Below are 11,796 nucleotides of genomic sequence, written 5' to 3' on the forward strand. Positions count from 1 at the left end.
ATTATTTCCAGACCACAAACTGGAAAGCACTTTATGATTGGTATAGTGTTCTACCAGCAAAAGAGTATTTTATGTAAGATAAAAAGAACTCAAATATTATTGCCTGACTAAGGATTGAGGAGGAGTTGAAATTGCATCTTCTGTTTTCTTGTTTCAGGCATCAATTTTGTTGAAAGAATGAATTTCAATTAGCAAATAAAACTTTACATTTATGACATTATATAGGATGTGCAAACACAAAAATCATGTTTACAACCACCATGTAAAAGTTTAAACAGTTTAAGTCAGTCAAGTACTATTTTGTTGTGTTTAAGTCACTGACATAAATACCTCGGTTGTTGGTGCCAAAACCATGGTTTTATTTCAAAACATCAGCCATGGATGGCAATTTATTAGGCAATTGCCTGACTAATCAGGGTTATATTAATTATATTAGTGAGGGACAGTAATACTTATATTTAGTGACAATGTAAGAATGTGAAAATTCTGAACTTTTTTGTATATAAAAAAAGAAGCATTTAAAACTCTACATTTTAAAAATAAAATTTAAATTTTGGAATAATTTTAGACTTACAGAAAAGTTGCAAAGATGGTACATAGAATTCCCATACATCCCTCACCCATTGTCAGTTTCCCTTAATGTTATTATCTTGCATTGTAGAGGTACATTCGTCAAAACTAAGAAACAAAGGTTGTCATGTTACTCTTAACTCCACGCTTTACTCAGGTTTCACCAATTTTTACACTAATATCCTTTTTCTCTTCCACTGTCCCATCCAAAATGCCACACTACATTTAGTCATCTCTCCTTAGTCTCTTCTGGCCTGGGACAGTTTCCAAGTCTTTCCTTGCTTTTCATGATCTTGATGGTTTTGAGGAGCAGTGGTCAGATATTTTGTAGTGTCCTTCAATATGGGTTTGTCTGATGTTTTTCTCATGACTGGACTGGGGCTATGGGTTTTCAGAAAGAATACCACAGAGGTGTACTTCTCATCACATTGTATCAGGGGATACAGGATATCAACATGACTTATGGCAAGTGCGGTGTGTCTTGATCACTTGGTTATGGAAGTGGATGCCAAGTTTCTTTAATGTAAAGTTACTATTTGTCCCTTCCCAAACTCTGTTGTTTGGAACTAAGTCACTAAGTCCAGCTCACATGCAGTGGGTGTGGCTGGGAAGGGTTAAATTCTATCTCTTTAAGAAAGATCTGTCTCTTCTCCCTCATTTATTTACTTGTGAGTTTTTTCATTCATTCAATCATTTGTTTGTATCACGGTGAACTTGAGTATATTTATTTTATACTTTGGGTAATGATCCAATGCCACTTTATTAATTTCACTGCTCAAAATGTTTCAGGTTTGGCCATTGGGAGCTCTTTCAGCTTAGCTCCTGTTTCCCTTTGACATGCCCTCGTCCTTTTGCTTTCTTGAGCACCTCCTGACTTTCTGGCAGTACAAGATGCTCTATGTTCATCTTGTATGTTCCTGCCCCTGCTCTGGAATCAGCCACTTCTTCAAGGAGCCTTGGCTCCTTTCAATGGAGAGTGGTATTTAGAAGCCAAGATCTGGGAGCAGGGTATGTTTTTTAGTACTTGGGGAAAATGATACATTTTTAAGTAAGTGATGGGGAGTCTGCGGTCTTGAGAGTGCTTTATTAGTGGAAAAATGCTGGACAGATAAATTTGTCATTCTTGTTATTAATATCCTATACTCCAAAACTAGCAGCTATGGTTTCTGTAGCCGTTGTCTGGAGTCTGATTTGCTAGTGATCGGGGAATAATTCCTTGGAATAAATAGCCAACTTTGAACTTCAAAGAAAAGGCAATGAATCAGCTGTTAGACTTCTTTGGAGGCTGGTGCTATCTAGAAGACTTATTCCATTTTTCCTGCCAAAAGATAGGAATATTTCTAACCTCCAGTGGCAACAGACAATCTTCTTTGGTTTTAAAAGATTTCTGAGATGGTTGCTTATTCTAAGTAGAGATTCCTTAGTCTTCTTGAAAACACAGATCTTTTTGCTCAAAAACTTAGTGCCCTCTATCCCAGATTCACAGACTCACATTGATGTGACAGAGGGAATGGAACAGACACTATATTTGAAGTCTAAGTTCTGGCTATGGATTTGCTCCATCATTTACAAGCTATACAGTTCAAGGCAAATCCACTCAGCCACTTATTTTTTTTGAAGGTAAAACCCTTCATTTTTCCCTACAATTTTATTTTGAAACATTTTAAACCCTTAGAAAAATGGCAATAATAATCCAATGAACACCTGTACACTTTTCACCTAGATTCAACAATTGTTAACATTTTGCCACATTTACTTATCGTCTTCTGAGAGATGGCCTAGGTGCCACTGTTTGCAAGATGTGTAAGAAGCTTGAATGTGCTGACTGGCTTGTCCATATGTATTGTGCTGTGGAATGGAGCTGGGAGTGAGGAGAGAAGAAGGAAGCTGCAGACCTGGAGCCAGTGACGAGCACTTGTTTTCTTTCTGGTGCCATGCTCCACCATGGAATTCCAAGGATCCAAGAATTTTATATTTGAACCTGGACTACCAGGTCTTTATAAAGGTATATTTGTCAAGGGAGGAAGATAAAACATATTTTATTAGTTTACCAGATTGATTTATAACTTTTAACCCTCCAGATGTATACACTGAAGGCCTTTCTTTGTACTCCAGTCCCGGGCCCTGAAAATGTTAGGTGGACACCTAGAATTTATTTGGAAGGAGAAGGGAGATACTGCTTTTCCACTGATTTTGTTTATATATATAAACTGATTTTCTTATTACTTCACTTCCATTGGCCAAAACATTTTGAAAAAGAATCAGCAAAACAAAATTTTAAAAGCCATAACTTTTAGTTAGATTTTGTGATTTTCCAAACCAGGCAATTCACTGGGAGGCTGGATATCAAATAACTTAAAATTCAAATATAAAGTAAAATCACTCACTCACTAGTAAACAATGTTAAACTACTCATCATCTGGCTTCTAAATTTCATCTGTGACTACCCATTTTTAGCTGGTACTGCATCACAAAAACCTCGACAGAGAGAAGGCTGTTTTAGAGAAGCATATTTTAAAAAATTACACTGGAGAGTGCTTTCCACTTTATAGGAACGGGTCGAGTTTACATTTTACCAATTTACTGTGGTTCAATTGCTTTCCATAGATTGGTGCCACTGGCATCTATTTTAAACTGACTCAGCCTACTGAGGGGTGCAGAGTCAAAGACTATGGGAGCCAGGCAGGTGACATAGAGTGAAGAAAGCAAAGTGCGAGGAAAGTCACTGCCAGAATGCAATACAGGTTTAATCATCTTTACCAAACTATTGGATGTGTGTGTGACACCACACAAGAAAGTGTGAAATTGGAGATTAGATTTTAAATCCAAATTTTAAAAGTACAAACTGGATTACTGGCATGAGTAATTATTAATTTTTCTTTCATCATTCATTGTTTCCTAACTGGGAAACTGGAAACCTGACATCTTTTCTTCTACACCAAGAAATCAGCATCCGAATTTACATTTCACATTGTGTGTACAACATAGGATTCAGTTTTGTAAACCTTAAATTGTCCCGATATTTATTTTTATTGTTGTATAAGGGAAAACAGCTGTTTGCAAAAGTAGGCACTTCTGATCATGGGTAGAAACTTTGCACAACGGTTATATTTAGAAGAACTATTTCTGAGATATTTAGAATTCTGGCATTCCTAAATTACCATACTTGTTTTCAGTGTTATAGTGCCTTATTCTTCAATTATTTCTGTTTGTAACTCTTGAGCCCCACTATCATATTAATTGAAAAAGGCCAATTTAACCATGCTGGTTTATTTTCTGATTTTTATTTTCCAAATTCTCTTTTCATTTCTGCAATTTGGGATATGTAGTTCAATCCACCCCTGTTATTTCTAGCAACTGATTTCAGTGAATAGGATTAAAATTTGGGGTAATTACTAGTGAATGTTTCTCTGAGAAACAGTTATTGTTTAAATTGATTGTATCATACACTAAAAAGGCCAAGTATTTGACGTAATCTTTGGTGGGGAGCCAAGGCCAAGATTGTTCATCAGATGACATGAACAAGTTACTTTCCTTCAATTCTCTTCTGTATCCTGTCATGAGCAAGCACCTAAAATTCATGTTTAGATGAACACCATACTCTGTGCCTTACTCATCAAGTAAAGTGCTAATCTCTCTGTGCTTCTAATATCAGGAATTTATCTAGTTCATGGTTTTAATTACTTAGTTTGATATGTCCATTTCTAATTTTTTTTTAACAGAATGACTTCTAGTGAATGATGTAAGGACAGATCTAAGTTCCCTCTCATTGCGAAACATTGCCATCTTGAATTTAAATTTCATAGCAAGTTCAGTGTTAGCACTGACCACTGAGGGGGCGCATCTATATTCTGTTTATTAATTTTGTCCAAGTTGTATTCAACTTTTCAAGACTTAAGGTAGATTGCAAAAATAGCCACAAATTGTTCTCCAACCTACATTCACCATCTTATAATGTGATTTGTAGTTTGTCCCATAAAGAGGTAAAATCTATTTCCTTACTTCTTGAATATGGTCTGGCCTTTTATCTATTGTTTTTGCCAATAAAAGTGGCAGAAGCAGTGCTGTGCAAGTTCTCAATGTCTCAAGAGGCTTCCGTCTTCACTGATTGGAAGAATAACTGCCATGTGAACAAGCCTGGACTACCGTGCTGAAGGATGAAAAACGATGGGAGAGGACCCAGTCATCTCAGCCTCCCCAAATGAGGCCATCATAAACCAGACAGCCCAAACTCAACTATCAGCTGACAGCAGAAATGCATAATAGAGCCCTGCTAATATCAGTCAAGCACTGCCCAGGCCAGAAGTGCTGTCCAGCTGAACCCAGGTCAAGTTGCCAAACTACAGAATCATAAGACAAATAAATAGTTGTTTATTTAAGCCATTAAGTTTTAGGGTGTTTTGTTACAAAGAATTACTATCTGATATGACTTATCTTAATATACTATTGGCATCATGACCAAAGTTTTTTGTCTCATCTTAATTCTTAATGAGACTGAAATGAATATAGTTATCCCAGGTGGTATTATTTACATTTATACTTTTATAAACTGCTATAGAAAAATGCCATGAATTAGATAAAACTTTCACACACTTAGCTTTTGGGTTCTAAGCCATATTTTCAACTTCCTGAACCAATCAGCCAATGCCTGATTCTCTTCAGGAAACATAATTTCTTTTGCTCCAATAGACATTCTTTCATAGATTTAACTTCAGTGAAAGTTCTTGTACTTGGAAACTTTTTGTTTTTTACCGAGAACATAACCCTCAGTGGTCAGTGCTAACACTGAACTTGCTATGAAGTTTAAATTCAAGATGGCAATGTTTCGCAATGAGAGGGAACTTAGATCTGTCCTTACATCATTCACTAGAAGTCACTCTGTGTTAAAAAAGAATTAGAAATGGACATATCAAACTAAGTAATTAAAACCATGAACTAGATAAATTCCTGATATTAGAAGCACAGAGAGATTAGCACTTTACTTGATGAGTAAGGCACAGAGTATGGTGTTCATCTAAACATGAATTTTAGGTGCTTGCTCATGACAGGATACAGAAGAGAATTGAAGGAAAGTAACTTGTTCATGCCATCTGATGAACAATCTAAAGTGGCAAGCTTTAATTTACAAACATTAAAAAGAAGCCCTGTTTAAAGCTCAGTTCTTTATTTCTTAGTTTATTAAGCTCTTCAACATGCTTTTTTCTCTAGCTTGTCATAATTCTTACTACAGTTTGTTTAATAAGGGCAACTTCATTTGTATTTAATGACCAAAGACACTTTATTTGCATATATATTTGGGAACACTTCTTACTTTCAGGAAGAAATGATTTCTTCTTCTTGAAACCACAAGCTCTTCTCATTCTGTTTTTTGTTTTTCCACATTTGGTAGAGACATGGTTAAAAAGTCATTCTTTTTTTAAATCTACTGTCAGTAAAACAGTTGGACTTTGGAGATAATAAATGGTAGCTGTCACTTGGCTTTAGCTTCAAGGAGACAATAAGGAGTGGCAGGGACTCTGGTCCATTGGAGAGCACATGCTCCATTTGAAAGCAGTAACTCATATTCAACTCCTGAGTATCATTATCAGAAAAATCTGTTATTATCTGATTTTCCACCCTCTTAGGGGAAGCCCAAAATATAGATTTTTATGTGAAATCTCCTGATTTCTAAATTACAACTAATTGAAACAATAATTTTAAACACTGTGTGAGCCAGCAATGTGTACCAGGTAAATATGTGTGTAGTAAGATTTTTATTTTTCCCTTAAAGTCAATACATAACATTATGCAAAGTGACTTAAACCCAGACTAGATGTCTAAATCCACGACTGAATGATGGAATAGTATTCTTAATGGGGCATAAAACAGGGAAGGACAAAGCCTTTTCAGGGTTTTTTGATGAGTGAGATTGGCCCTGAGCTGACATCTACACCACTCTCCCTCTGGTTTGTATGTGAGACATTGCCACAGCACAGCTTGATGAGCAATGCGTAGGTCCATGCCCAGGGTCCAAACCCATGAACCCCGGGCTGCCAAAGTGGAGCACAGGAACTTAACCACTACACCATGGGGCCGGCCCCCCATGCAGGATTTTCCTTCAGGATTTGGTAGAGTATGTCATGGAGGAAAAGAGAAGACAAAAGTGCTCAATGAGAGAGATAGTCTGAAGGAAATTTTATTTCAAGAAAGAAGAAAAGAAGCCCCTTTTCCCATAGCTCCCTTATGCTCAGCATGTCAAACACTCTCCTTCGACAGAGAAACTCTTCCTTTATGAGAGCCTAAAGCTTTTGAACTCCTTTTGTAGTAACCCCTCTTGTATCCTTTCCAGATTACAGAATGGGTTATGGTTGAAAAGAAAAGATTGGGTATGGCAAAGAGATGAAGAACAGTGAACCATCAATTTTCCAAGAAAGAGTTCTACTTGAGATAGTAAGACAGGATCCAAGGACTCTTTCTTCTCTCCCTTCACCAGCCATCCTGTTACTTCTGAATATAGTGCTCTCTCAAGCCCAAGAAGATATTTCTTGAGTTCAGATAGTTGGAGGATTTCCTAAGCTTGTCGCCTGGTTCAGTTCTTGGCAGTTGGGAGGAATTCCTATCTTGAAGAACTCCAGAATTGAAATAAAAGTAAAACCACGGCCGGCCTGGTGGCATAGTGGTTAAGTTCATGCCATCTGCTATAATGGTCCAGGATTTGCAGGTTTGAATCCTGGGCATGGACCTACATATTGCTTATCAAGCCATGCTGTGGCAGCATCCTACATACAATACAGAGGAAGATTGGCACAGATGTCATCTCAGGGCCAATCATCCTCACCAAACAAACAAACAAAAAAAACCAAAAAAACATATCTCAACATATGTGTTGGTTGTCACAGCTGGAGTGGGGTTATGGTTGGTTTGTGGGAGTTAATGATGCCATAAATTAATAGAGAAGCAAGAAGAAATTGATTCTTCTGTATTGGGGTAAGTCACTTCAGCAAGTATTTTGTTTTTATAAGGATCACAAAACACATCTAATTAAAACTCCCATTTCAGAGGAGAAAGTAGAGTCAAGAAAATATTTTAACTGGATAATCAAACAAATCTGTATTGGAACATATAAAATCAAGAACTTCTGTGATTCAAGATCTTTCAATATCCTAGTTTTCCAGGCAGGGAAAGAATTGAGTGCATGTGGGTGAGTGTGGTTGTAGGGGATGCGGTATGGGTGATACAGCAGGCCATATACAAATAATTTTAGTTATCTGCGGAGCAGGGACTAGCCAGACCTTAGCACTCTCATGAAGATGTCCAGGGATAGAGACTGGAATATAAATAGTACCTCTGACTTGAAAAATCTTGATGCCCCAAAGCTGGTGTGAGAGTTGTGGTAATTGAGGTTCCCATGATGTTAGCACGAAAAAGTTTATAGTAAGTAGAAGTCAAGGAATCAGATATCTATGGATGTTCTCTGAAACTTAAGAAGGGAAATAGGGACATAGGCTCACTTAGTCAGATTCTAAGATGCCCAAGTTAGTCTCTAGCAGATTCTTTCTTACTTGCTTATTTGATGTCTTGAGTACAACACACCCTTCCTATCAGCACTTTGATTTCCTTTCAGATGGACTCACCTGATGTATGATGTTGGTGGAGAGTAGTGTAGCCTCTCCTTTTAAAAGTCCAAGTAACAAGATTCTTCCATCCCCCATTCTTGTGCTGTCAAGAGATGGACATGTGACCCAGGCTCAGCCGTTCAGATCTCTACTCCAGACCTTTGTAACTTGAGCTGGTGGCATTAGGGTGTGCGGTCACTGCAGTGGATGGATCAGTGGGTGGCTCACAACATTTGTGTAGCATGACATTTCCTCTGGTTCCTGATGCTTGGGCTACCCACTCTCTCTTGTTCCCACTCATTTTCTAAGCCGAGTACTCTCATTTTCTGAGTCCTGATATACTTCAGCAAGGTATCCTATCCCCTTTTTGGAAAAGAGAGCCAGAATTGGTTTCTGTTGCTAGAACAAAGGACCATAATTAAAATATTCTCTGAAGACTGGAGAAGAGACTTGGGCTTTTTGTAAAGTCTTCTCCAATGACTAGGATATATGAATGCATGTAGGATTCTGGTTTGTGCCTCGGTTTGGACACCCAGTACGGAAAAAGGCAGTGGCAACAACATAGGTAAAATTCACTACAGACCTCCCAATAAGTTGCATTTGGAGTGTATATAAGGGACAATACTTCCTATAATAATGATGATAACAATGATCCAAATATTAAAGTTACCATTTATTATCTGCCTCCTTTGCAATAGGCATTTCTTAGCAAGTCTCATTCAATCTTTCAACAACCCTATGAGATAGGAGCAATTACTCACATTTTTTCAGATAAGATAACTGAGGCTCAGGGAGGATAATAAGCTCCCAGGTTTAGACAATCAGTAAATAGCAGTCAGCATTTCCATCCAGTCCAAATTTGTTCTCTTTTTGTTCTACCATGTCACCTCTCTTCCAAAAGCAGGGAGGGGAGAATCTATCCCCAAATATACCTTGTGAACCTCATGTTGTTATTCTTAAGCCTCTGCAGTTATCTTTCCCAATCATTGTGTCAACCAGATATTCTCAGATCCTTGTCTTGTTTTTGGATCTTACTGATTTGTAACTTACCGATGGGGGTATGTCAGGATTTCTAGCTCCAAAGCACAGAAGCAAGCACTGCTAGGTGGGGTCTGGATGCTCTTATTCCAAATACGTCCTCTTCTCTATGAACTTAGATAGTCCTTTATGCCTTGTATTAGTCAGGGTTCTCCAGAGGAACAGAACCAATAGGATATATGTAGATATATAGAAAGATAGGGATTGGCTCACATGATTAGGGGGGCCAAGAAGTTCTATGATCTACCATCTATACACTGGAGGCCCAGGAAAGCTGGTGGTGTAGTTCCGGTACAAACCCGAAAGCCTTTGAGCCAGGGAAGCAAATGGTGTAAGTACCAGTTCAAGTCTGAAGGCCCAAGAACGAGGAGGGCTAATGTCCGTGGGCAGGAGAAGATGATGCCAGCTCATGCCCTCTCTTCACCTTCTTGTTTTATTTGGTTTCTCAAGAGATTGGATGATGCCCACCTGAATCAGTGAGGTTGCTCTTCTTTACTCAGTCTATTGATTCAAATGCTAATCTCTTCCAGAAACACCCTCACAGATACACCTAGAATTAATGTTTTACCAGCTATCTGGGCATCCCCTAGCCCAGTCATGTTGACATAAAATTAACCATCACACGCCTCAACTTCCCCCAAGGTACTTTGTCAAGTCTTCCTTTCTTGTTTTATTTTTTTTCCACTTTACTTTTGTCTATGACATTTTTACTATTTCCGCAGTAACCAGGGGTGGTTTTGACCCATCATTCTTCTTTTTTAGGATTTATTTTTCCCTTTTTATTTAAAAAATGTATGTCTTGTCTACTTTTCCTAAATGAGTTTCTGGAAACGTTTCAAAGATTTAAATTTTTCCTGCAATTCAGAGCAAAGAGGCTGATGATGGTCTATGGTGGGAGGTGGGGGTGGGGATTAGGAGGATGGAGAGACAGTCTGAAGTCTTTGGGCACCAGAGACTCTGAAAAACTTGGCATAAAAGTAGGAAAAAAGGCAGGTCTCTGCTTTCAGGGACAGTAGCAGTAAACTGTCCTGTAAAGGCAGATTCATATTTGTCTCAATTATTTCATCTTTCTTGGTATGAAAACCTTGTTTCATAACTATTTGAAATCTCTAGGACTAGGAATCAAATGGATGTAAGATTAAGGCTGAGAGTATATTAAAAACATTCTAGAAAGAATATTCATGCTGAAGTTACCTAGGAAAATCAAGTGGTTTTTTTTTTTTCTTTTAAATTGATGTCAAATTGAAAGTTAATTAGAAACCTTGTTAAGAATTATTTTTTTTTTTTTAAGAATGGGAAGTAGAGGGTGCAGAGTGAGGAAGGAAACCCTTTAGCTAGGAACTTACCAGCTCTGAGTTAGTTTTTCATACAATTAGACTGCGTTAATATAAGATAAAGTAGTCTGACTACGTTACTACAGTAGCAGCAGGTGATACAGAAGTATGGCATCAATACAGGGCATGATCTGGAGAATTTATTTTCCACAGCAAGTTTTCTTATTCCAATTAGAACTACTTCCACCACATTATTATGTTTAATTTGTTGATTTACATTGGTCTCATGAGGTGGATGATAACAACATATATGACAATCAAGATTTAAATGTAGGTGGAATGATTAAATGTGAAGAAATGGGGTGCATTAGAAAAACAAAACCAGGAGTGGCATGAGAACATGACATGCATTCCAGAAGGCTCTGCCCATTGTTAAAGTGGTTGAAAGCTCAGGTTTCGGTCTCCTTGTGACCAAAGTAAAGAGGGTGAGATAATCAGTTGACATTATTCAACGATGTTGTTGAGGGAAATCAAATCTTCTCCTGGCATAAAGATTCACTGGGCAGCAGATTCATAATTTCTGACAGTGTGAGTAGCTGAGTCTACATCTCTTCACCCTGCTAACCAAATTGAGAGCCATCTGTCACAGTTAAACCCGAGGATGGTGGCAGAGTCTCCCCCAGGGAGGCACAAGGCTCTTGTTCGCTGTGCGCAGGTGCTGACTGCACAGCTGGCCCTCAGGGGACTTGTGGGCAGCTCTCAGTCACATGAGTCCCCTGCCGTTGTGTCCTCTCTGTGGCCTGGCTCTCCATGCCAAGGACCTCTGGGGCTGTACTGGCTTCATCTCAGGGTGGAATACGGATATACCTGGAGTGAGAGGATGAAGAGAACTGAGAAGATCGTTCCAACAGGTAGCCCCTGGTCCCTGAAGGAAATGCAAATTCTAGGTCATGAGCAGGTCATGGGAAACGGGTCATGGGAATGGCATATTTTCATAACCTTCTCTAGCGTACTCATGGGGCTCTTCTTAGCCACTAGCCTTCCGCATCGAGTCCCCAGAAAATAATTGTCTTTTTCCTGGAAACAAAGGCTGAGGACTCCTGGGAGAGAAGCCCAGGGGTGTCCTGGTTGGCACCTGAAGACCCTGACCATCTGCGTCAATGTCAAGACATGCCTGTGGGACGTTTTCATACTGATTGTAGCTCCCACTTGGCTCCTTTCATGCTATGGTCGGCTCTGCTGAGGCTGCTGGGGGTGCCCTTTCTTCACCTCAGAATAGACAATGGGGAAATCCCGAGGAGAAGAAAGCTCCTGAAGAA

The sequence above is a fragment of the Equus asinus genome, chromosome 25 (assembly GCF_041296235.1).
Source record: "Equus asinus isolate D_3611 breed Donkey chromosome 25, EquAss-T2T_v2, whole genome shotgun sequence".
NCBI classification, from domain to species: Eukaryota; Metazoa; Chordata; class Mammalia; order Perissodactyla; family Equidae; genus Equus; species Equus asinus.